Source organism: Oryza sativa, chromosome 5 (genome assembly GCF_034140825.1).
Source record: "Oryza sativa Japonica Group chromosome 5, ASM3414082v1".
Taxonomy (NCBI): Eukaryota; Viridiplantae; Streptophyta; class Magnoliopsida; order Poales; family Poaceae; genus Oryza; species Oryza sativa.
Window position 1 is genome coordinate 2241511 of NC_089039.1, and position 8757 is coordinate 2250267.

At 43.0% G+C, this 8757-nt stretch overlaps 1 long non-coding RNA gene across 1 annotated transcript; it reads left to right on the forward strand.

The window, feature by feature from the left end:
* The first annotated feature begins 6952 nt into the window (after positions 1-6952).
* LOC136356479 (uncharacterized) lies at positions 6953-7804 on the forward strand. Its single transcript, XR_010741320.1, has 2 exons — positions 6953-7319; positions 7432-7804. It is a non-coding gene; the product is annotated as an uncharacterized lncRNA (long non-coding RNA).
* The last annotated feature ends 953 nt before the right edge of the window (positions 7805-8757 follow it).

Sequence of the window (8757 nt, forward strand, 5' to 3'; positions counted from 1 at the left end):
TTGTTTTTCTTTCGCATGAAATTCTGACCAGCATGATATTAATTTCTGCATCAATCCAGAAATGACATAACAATCGATCACGGTTTACTCCTTACCACTTTAATCACGATCTTCTCTTCGCCGTTCCCCAGCGTTTTCGAGATTCGCGCACAGTTGCTTCTGGCCTGACGAACAACTCCTGGGTCTCTGATATCCATGGGGCCCTCACTGTCCCGGTCATCTCCTAATTTATCCTTATTTGGGATGCGGTGCTTCACGTGCAACTCTCACCGGGTGTCGAGGATCGTCTCGTTTGGTGTTAGACGGCTTACCAGCGCTACTCAGCGCGTTCGGCGTACCAGGCATTCTTCTATGGCCAGCATTTCTTCGCCTGTGCTGATCTTCTCTGGCATGCAAAGGGTCCTGCCAAATGCAGGTTCTTCCTTTGGTTTACATTCCAGCAGCGCTGCTGGACGGCTAATCTCCTCTAGAAGCGTGGCATCGGCGAACCACATCCTTCTCGACTGCGTGTTCGCTCGGCAAGTCTAGCTCTGGGTATTGTCGCCTCCTGGCTAAGCTGCCCACTCACCCCCCCCCCCCCGTGGTAGCTGGTTCCAAGACTGGTGGCCGTCCTCCAGGGCCTGCTTACCTGAGCACCTTCGTGACAGCTTCGACTCCCTGGTGTTCCTAGTCTCTTGGCAACTGTGGAAGGAGTGGAATTCTAGGGTTTTCGACTCCGCTCTGTCTTCAATCTCAGTGGTTCTAGAGTCCATCCATTCGGAGGGCCATCCGTTGTCTTTAGCTGGCGTCGCCGTTTTTGGGGATTTGTTGGGAGTGTAGCTTGGCTTAGCCCCTTCCCACTGCTTGGAGTCTGTCTTTTGCCGCCGTAGTTTCTCTAAGTTTCAGTTTTTTTCATTTGCTTTTTCTCTCTTCCCCTTGTATAAGCCGGTCTGGCTGATTGCTTGTGTAACTAAAACTTTTTTTTTCTTCTAATATATTGACGTGCAATCCTTTTACGCGTTCATAAATAGATAAATGTATATAATTAGTGTACACGCGAAACATGAACACGCTGCAAGCTAGGCATGGATGGACCAGCTGCAGCAAGCCAGGCAAGCTAGCAGATGGATGGATGGATCGGTTAAGGTAAGTAGGGACCAGATGGATGGATGTCGCGCAGTCGCGCTTGCAATCAGAGATGGGCAAGATCCAGATTATTATTAGCAACACGTAATGTACTAGCTATCGATCTGGTTTGCTCAGAGACAAGCAGTTGTGGGGGCTGATGTGGATAGCGAGCAGCAGCAGCAGCGAGAGAGAGCAGTTGCGTGCGCTCGTCGACGCGACGGAACGAGACGACCGGTCGGTGGTGGTCCGGCGAAACCACGTGGGCTCACCGCCAAACGACCGGCCGTCGTCGCGCCACCCCGCCTCCCTCTCTCTCTCTCTCAGCTAAGCTCGATCTCTCTGCTGCTGCTGCTAGCTGCGTATCTGAAACTGTCTCGTGATTGCATGTCAGCTTGTGTCGTCAGATTTCATGAGCTAGCTGCCGCTTGCTGATTGGGTTAATTTGTTGCTTTCTCTTCGCCGACGAATCTGAAAATCTACCTCCTCGATCATCGGCCATCGATCGATCTCTCTGCTCCTCCACTAATGCAGGATCTTCTTCGCCTTTTTCATATGGCTGTCGGTCGATTTCTTACATGTGTATATGTAATGTAAGTTGCATATAATGTTTTCGGCATGAACGGAAAATATGTGAAAGGCTATGAGGTGGTACATATACATATGGTACTCCTACAAGGATTGGGGAAAACATAATGAAAAAAAATATGAATGGGAATTACTTTACTGACTACTAAAAAGTGCCAGATTGACACTATTGTTGGTGGGACTTCTGGTAGGCCACATATGTTATTGGAATCATTATGTCTGTGGATGTACGCATCTGTTTTGAGAGCAGTGTTGTGTCTGTTGCATCTTTTAATAAGCAAAATTTACTACGTAATATTGTGACTTTTGTGGTTTTCGTATGGATTTATCAAAAGTTGATCTTAGGAAAAATACACTTATAAAATATAGTTATTTGTTGTTGGACATCGTATCCATTAAAATATTTATTTCTGATTGAATAGGGGAGAAAAACAAAGAAAATGTCAGAAATGCCCATGGCTTCACTGGTCAAATTCTTCCTCTTCCTCCCTAACTCCCTCTCTCTTGCGGGCACATTGCGGTGAGAATATGAAAAATATGTTACTAGATTTTTCAAGAAAAGATATAGTTATATTTTTAAGATTGTTTATAACGTAATGAGAAAATATGTACATTGAAGACTTAATCTTCATCTTCAGAAGATTCAAACATCACCTATGTTGATGTAAAAAATGTCTGCTATACTTTTGAGAGAAGAGAGGTAGTATATATTTAAATGGATTTTCACACATTTCCAAAAGCGATGGTGATTAATAATCACTTTAATTTACCAGCTCTAGGAACTTAAATTGTGACAAAAATAAACTATTTCTTCGCCCATGCTATATGTGTATAGACAACAAATATTTCATCGTCAGCTATATATAGCTATTCGATGAGTCCATTTATCTCTTGTAGCAAATGAAAACGACGATCATAATTGAAGAAGACACCCCTATAGCTACATTATGATTCGTCACATGGTCATCGTCCAACTCAGCCTAATTTCACTACACCACACAAAGCTTTAATTAATTTCTAAATGCCAAGTGTCAAGATCATATATATATGTAGCTTTCGCATGTGCCAGTGCTTTACTAGCTAGTAATGTAGCTTGACAAACAGAAACTGGCCCACCTTGATTTTTGAGGCAATTATCAGAAGAAATTAATAAGAGAACACAAATAATTAATCAACGCGTTATTGCAAGATAATTGATTTAATTTGCAAATATGCAGCATATATATGAATACGGAGTCATAAATATCCTTCAGAAATACTTATCTAATTCAACAGCTAGAAATTAAAGATGGAAAACAATTGGTACAGGCTCGGAATTTGACGTAAAAGATTAATGCTGAAAAGTGCTGTTACGTACATAGAAATTTGACTACACATATATATATATGCAGCGAGAATTAACGCATGTAACGACTACTGTGCCACGTCTGTCGATTATGACTAATTAAGATATCAATATATATAGAATTAAACTCGCGCGTCGAGCTATGGAATTAAGGTAGCTTTTGGAAAGCGAAAGGTGAAATTAAAGAAACTAAATTCGAAGGGCATATTAAAAAACTGCCGCAATTTCTTTGAGTGAAAAACTTTCACATGTAACTATAATAATATAATTAAAATATAACTACATTGTAACAACACCATAACTGTATTATATATATTTACACTAGAACTACAATACAACATAACTTATATAAATCAACTATGGTTTTATTGGTTAATTATCACCGGGGTATTTTTTTAGGCAGACAATTGTATCAATTACTCGGCTTTTAAACAAAGCCAAACGAGGAGAACAGAGTCTTATACAAGACAGAAAAAGAAAACAAAGCTCCAGGTTAGCATCCGGGTCTTAAACATATATAACCTGTGCGAAAAATTATTTCTAACAATTTTTTTCCTTCATACATAAATCTCAAGGCGATCAATGGTCACAAATCTAAAACATATTTTGCTAAAAAAAACTTGCGGAAGTTTTCTAGAGAGGGAATATATATAGCATATCGATCGATCTTAATTAGAGTGTAATCTGAATCTTATGGCGGACGATAGAGATCAAGATGTGCGAGGGTGTTTCCGTGGCAAGCAGGGAACTGATGAAGAAGAATAAGAAGAAGAATGGTACTGTGTGAGCGTCGCCATCGATCGTACGAGAGAGAAAGCTACATCTCTCGCAGCAATGGCGGCCACGTACCCTCGTCTCACACCTTAGAGCGAGCTCTACTTCTGTTGCCGCTGAGCTAATCCACATCGTCGGTTGATTAATTATTCGTTAGTCGCCATCGATCGCCCAAAGCTAAAACCAACAAAGAAGGCACGCACGTGTACGTGCCACTTCCGCACGTACGCGAGCTCCAATCACAATTACTTCATCCGTCCCATAAAAACCCAATTTAGTACTGAATGTGATATATTCTAGTACATGAACAGATGTATATCCTAGATTTGTTTTTTTGGAACGGAGGGTGTAATACTTAGCTGCGATCGAGCTCCTTCTCGCCAATGGCGACCTACCAGCTACTCTCTCCGTTCCAATATAAATACAGCCTAATAGAAATATTACATATCTAGAAGTACGAATCTGAAAAGACGATTATCCAAATTTATAGTTTTAGAATATATCACATCGTCTGTAAGGACTTACCCTTAGGCCCTATGTAGTTCTAAAAACTTTTTTCCAAAAACATCACATCAAATCTTTAGACACATGCATGAAGTATTAAATATAGATAAATTAAAAAACTAATTGCACAGTTAGGGGGAAATCGCGAGACGAATCTTTTGAACCTAATTAGTCCATGATTAGTCATAAGTGCTACAGTAACCCACATATACTAATGACAGATTAATTAGGCTCAAAAGATTCGTCTCGCAGTTTCCAGACGAGTTATGAAATTAGTTTTTTCATTTGTGTCCGAAAACCCCTTCCGATATCCGGTCAAACATCCAATGTGACATCCAAAAATTTTCTTTTCACGAACTAAATATGCCCTTGTATTGGAAAGAAGTAGTAGCTATCTAGCTAGCTAAGCTACAGTCTTCTCCGACCTCTAGCCAGCTCTCGCGATCACATATATCTTCTCTCTCCTAGTCGGATGACACGTGAAGTCGCACGCGCTGCACGTGAACTGAAGCTAGCTAGCAATCTTGCTGATCCATCGATCGATAGCTAGCTAGCTAATAAGGTAGCTGCTGCTGAGATTCAGATAGCCTCACAGGGTGTTTGTGTTTGAGGAAAGGGGAGACGTAGCGGCAACCTGCATCGCTATCTCTCTGCTCCAATGGCAGCCGAGATCAGCCGAGATCGATATCGTTACGATGGTGTTTGGATCTGGTGACTTAACTTTGTCTCTTTATTTAGACACTAATTAAGTACTATTTAAAAAACTAATTAAATAAATAAAAGCTAATTCACGAGATAAATTTTTTAAGCCTAATTAATCCATAATCAGAGAATGTTTACTGTAGCATCACATAGGCTAATAATGGATTAATTAGGCTTAATAGATTCGTCTCGTGAATTAGTCCAAGATTATGGATAGGTTTTATTAGTAGTCTACGTTTAATATTTATAATTAATGTCCAAACATCCGATGTGATAGAGACTTAAAAGTTTTAATCCCATCTAAACAGGCCGGCGCCATTGGTTCTATTTGCAGCTATAGCTTGCTTTCGCATAAGGATACCAGTAAACCATCTCGATCGATCGCCAATGGCTACGCTGCTCTGTATACTGTGCTACGTACTGCTTTGTGGATGGTGTATATTGTTGGAATTAATGAATGGGCCTTAGCCCACTCGAAGATTAATTCTTTGGAAAATCACAAAAGCCCACCTCATGGGATGGCATGCATGTGGAGTTTAGTACCACCTTGCTTATTCTAGGAGAGGGGGACCTCCTTAAAAGGGAGGATGCCCTCCTAGCCACTTGAAGCATGTGTGGTGGAGAGAAGAGGGGAAACACACGCGCGCGCTCGCTCGCCTCGCCTCGCCTGGCAGGGCAGGGCAGGGCAGGCGGCGCGCGTGCACGACGTACGCGTCGAATGGTCCGAAAAATTGGCTCCTCACCCTTGCGCAGATGCAGCCTCCTTTTGCAGTTTTGTTTTGCTGCAAATTCGGATTCGTTTTGTTTTGGAAACGTTCCGAAAAATCCGGTGCGTGCAAACGGCGTGGAGTCCGGATAAGTTACGCGCGACTTATCCGGTTCGGTTACGCGCAGTAGAGATCGTGCGGGCGCCCTGATCAAGCGACCCTTCTCTATATAAACCGACCCGCCGTCTTCACGCAATACATGCGAAAATCAATCTAGGGTTTGCCTCCTACTCTGTACCGCGCCGTCGCTCGTAGACTACTCCATCCCGCTCGCCGGCGTGCACCAGCGATCGGGAGAGCAGGTCTCCGGAACCTCTGCCTTTGACGTCCTGCACCGGGAGAAGGCGGCAATAAGGTTTTTGGGAAGCGCTTCGCGCGACTGCTCCCTGTTCGTTCGCGACGGCTCGCCTTCCTCTTCGCTCGCGTGTTTCGTGCCTTCGTAGACACCTGCGAAAAGTTTCGACCAAGCAGCCGGTCTTTTCATCACCTCGGTACGTGTTCAATATGTTGCGCATATTTGATCTGTTCATGTTATTCTGCGTAGTTTACATGTGTAGATCTAATGATGCGTTCATGCTAGTTTTCATCTGTAATGTCATGATTTATTTATGGAATAAATTAAATCATTATATGCCCATAATCTCAACAATCCAAAAACCTTATTATAGGCACTGTGATTTTACTATGGCTGGTTTTGCCGATGCACTGAGGCCGGATAAATTCACCGGTGTGCATTTTAAGAGATGGCAGATCAGGGTCACTCTGTGGCTGACAGCTATGAAATGCTTCTGGGTGAGTACTGGCAAACCTGAAGGAGTTCTTACTGCTGAACAGCAGAAGCAATTCGAGGAAGCCACTACTCTCTTTGTGGGATGCATTCTTAGCGTTCTTGGCGATCGTCTGGTCGAGGTGTATATGCATATGACCGACGCTAAGGAGTTGTGGGATGCACTGAATACTAAATTCGGTGCTACTGATGCTAGCAATGATCTGTATATCATGGAGCAGTTTCATGACTACAAAATGGCTGACAACCGTTCTGTAGTCGAACAGGCTCATGAGATACAAACCATGGCTAAGGAACTCGAACTCCTTAAATGTGTCTTACCCGACAAATTTGTGGCCGGGTGCATTATTGCAAAACTTCCTCCATCTTGGAGGAGTTTCGGTACTGCACTCAAACACAAGAGACAGGAATACTCCGTTGAGGGGTTGATTGCGTCTCTTGATGTTGAGGAGAAAGCTCGGGAAAAAGATGCCGCGTCTAAGGGCGATGGTGGGCAGTCCAGTGCCAATGTTGTGCACAAGGCCCAGAACAAGAGCAAGGGGAAATACAAAGCTCAGCAGACCACCAACTTCAAGAAGCAGAAGAAGAACAACAACAATCCTAATCAGGATGAGAGGACTTGCTTTGTGTGTGGCCAAGTTGGTCATCTGGCTAGGAAGTGTCCACAACGCAAGGGGATGAAGGCACCTGCAGGGCAGACTTCTAAGTCTGCTAATGTGACCATTGGCAACACTGGAGATGGAAGCGGGTATGGTAATTTACCTACTGTTTTTTCAGTTAATCAATCTACTAATTGGTGGGTTGATACTGGGGCCAATGTACATGTTTGTGCTGACATCTCATTGTTTTCTTCTTATCAGGTCGCACGGGGTTCCACCGTCCTAATGGGGAATGGGTCACATGCTTCTGTTCATGGTGTTGGCACGGTAGATCTGAAGTTTACTTCGGGAAAGATCGTGCAGCTGAAGAACGTGCAGCATGTCCCTTCTATCGACAGGAATCTTGTTAGTGGCTCCCGTCTGACTAGAGACGGATTTAAGTTGGTTTTTGAGTCTAATAAAGTAGTCGTGTCTAAACATGGATATTTTATTGGTAAAGGTTATGAGTGCGGAGGCCTGTTCCGCTTTTCCCTTTCTGATTTCTGCAATAAGTCTGTGAACCATATTTGTGGCAGTGTGGATGATGAGGCTAATGTTTGGCATTCACGTTTATGTCATATTAATTTTGGCTTGATGTCTCGGCTTTCCAGCATGTGTTTAATTCCTAAGTTTTCCATTGTCAAAGGTTCTAAGTGCCATAGTTGTGTGCAATCGAAGCAACCTCGCAAGCCTCACAAGGCTGCCGAGGAGAGAAACTTGGCACCACTAGAACTCCTACATTCAGATCTTTGTGAAATGAATGGGGTGTTGACGAAGGGTGGAAAACGATATTTCATGACATTGATTGATGATGCTACTAGATTTTGCTATGTGTACTTGTTGAAAACGAAAGACGAGGCTCTAGACTATTTTAAAATTTATAAGGCAGAAGTTGAAAATCAACTTGACAGAAAGATAAAAAGGCTTAGGTCTGATCGTGGTGGAGAGTTTTTCTCGAACGAGTTTGACTTATTCTGTGAGGAACATGGCATCATACATGAGAGGACGCCTCCCTATTCTCCCGAGTCTAATGGGATTGCTGAAAGGAAGAACCGCACACTGACTGACTTGGTGAATGCCATGTTGGACACTGCGGGACTGCCTAAGGCATGGTGGGGGGAGGCATTGTTGACCTCAAATCATGTGTTAAACAGAGTTCCTAACAGAAATAAGGACAAAACACCATATGAGATATGGATTGGTAGAAAACCATCACTTTCTTATTTGCGCACATGGGGGTGCTTGGCGAAAGTCAATGTACCAATAACGAAGAAGCGCAAACTTGGACCTAAGACTGTGGACTGTGTTTTTCTGGGATATGCTCATCATAGCATTGCCTATAGATTTTTAATAGTTAAATCCGAGGTACCGGACATGCATGTTGGTACAATTATGGAGTCTCGTGATGCTACCTTCTTTGAGAGCTTTTTTCCAATGAAGGATACACATAGTGGTTCGAACCAACCCTCTGAAATAATTCCCAGTTCAATCACACCACCAGAACAAACTGAACATACACATGAACTTGTCTCTGAGGAGGATGTCAGT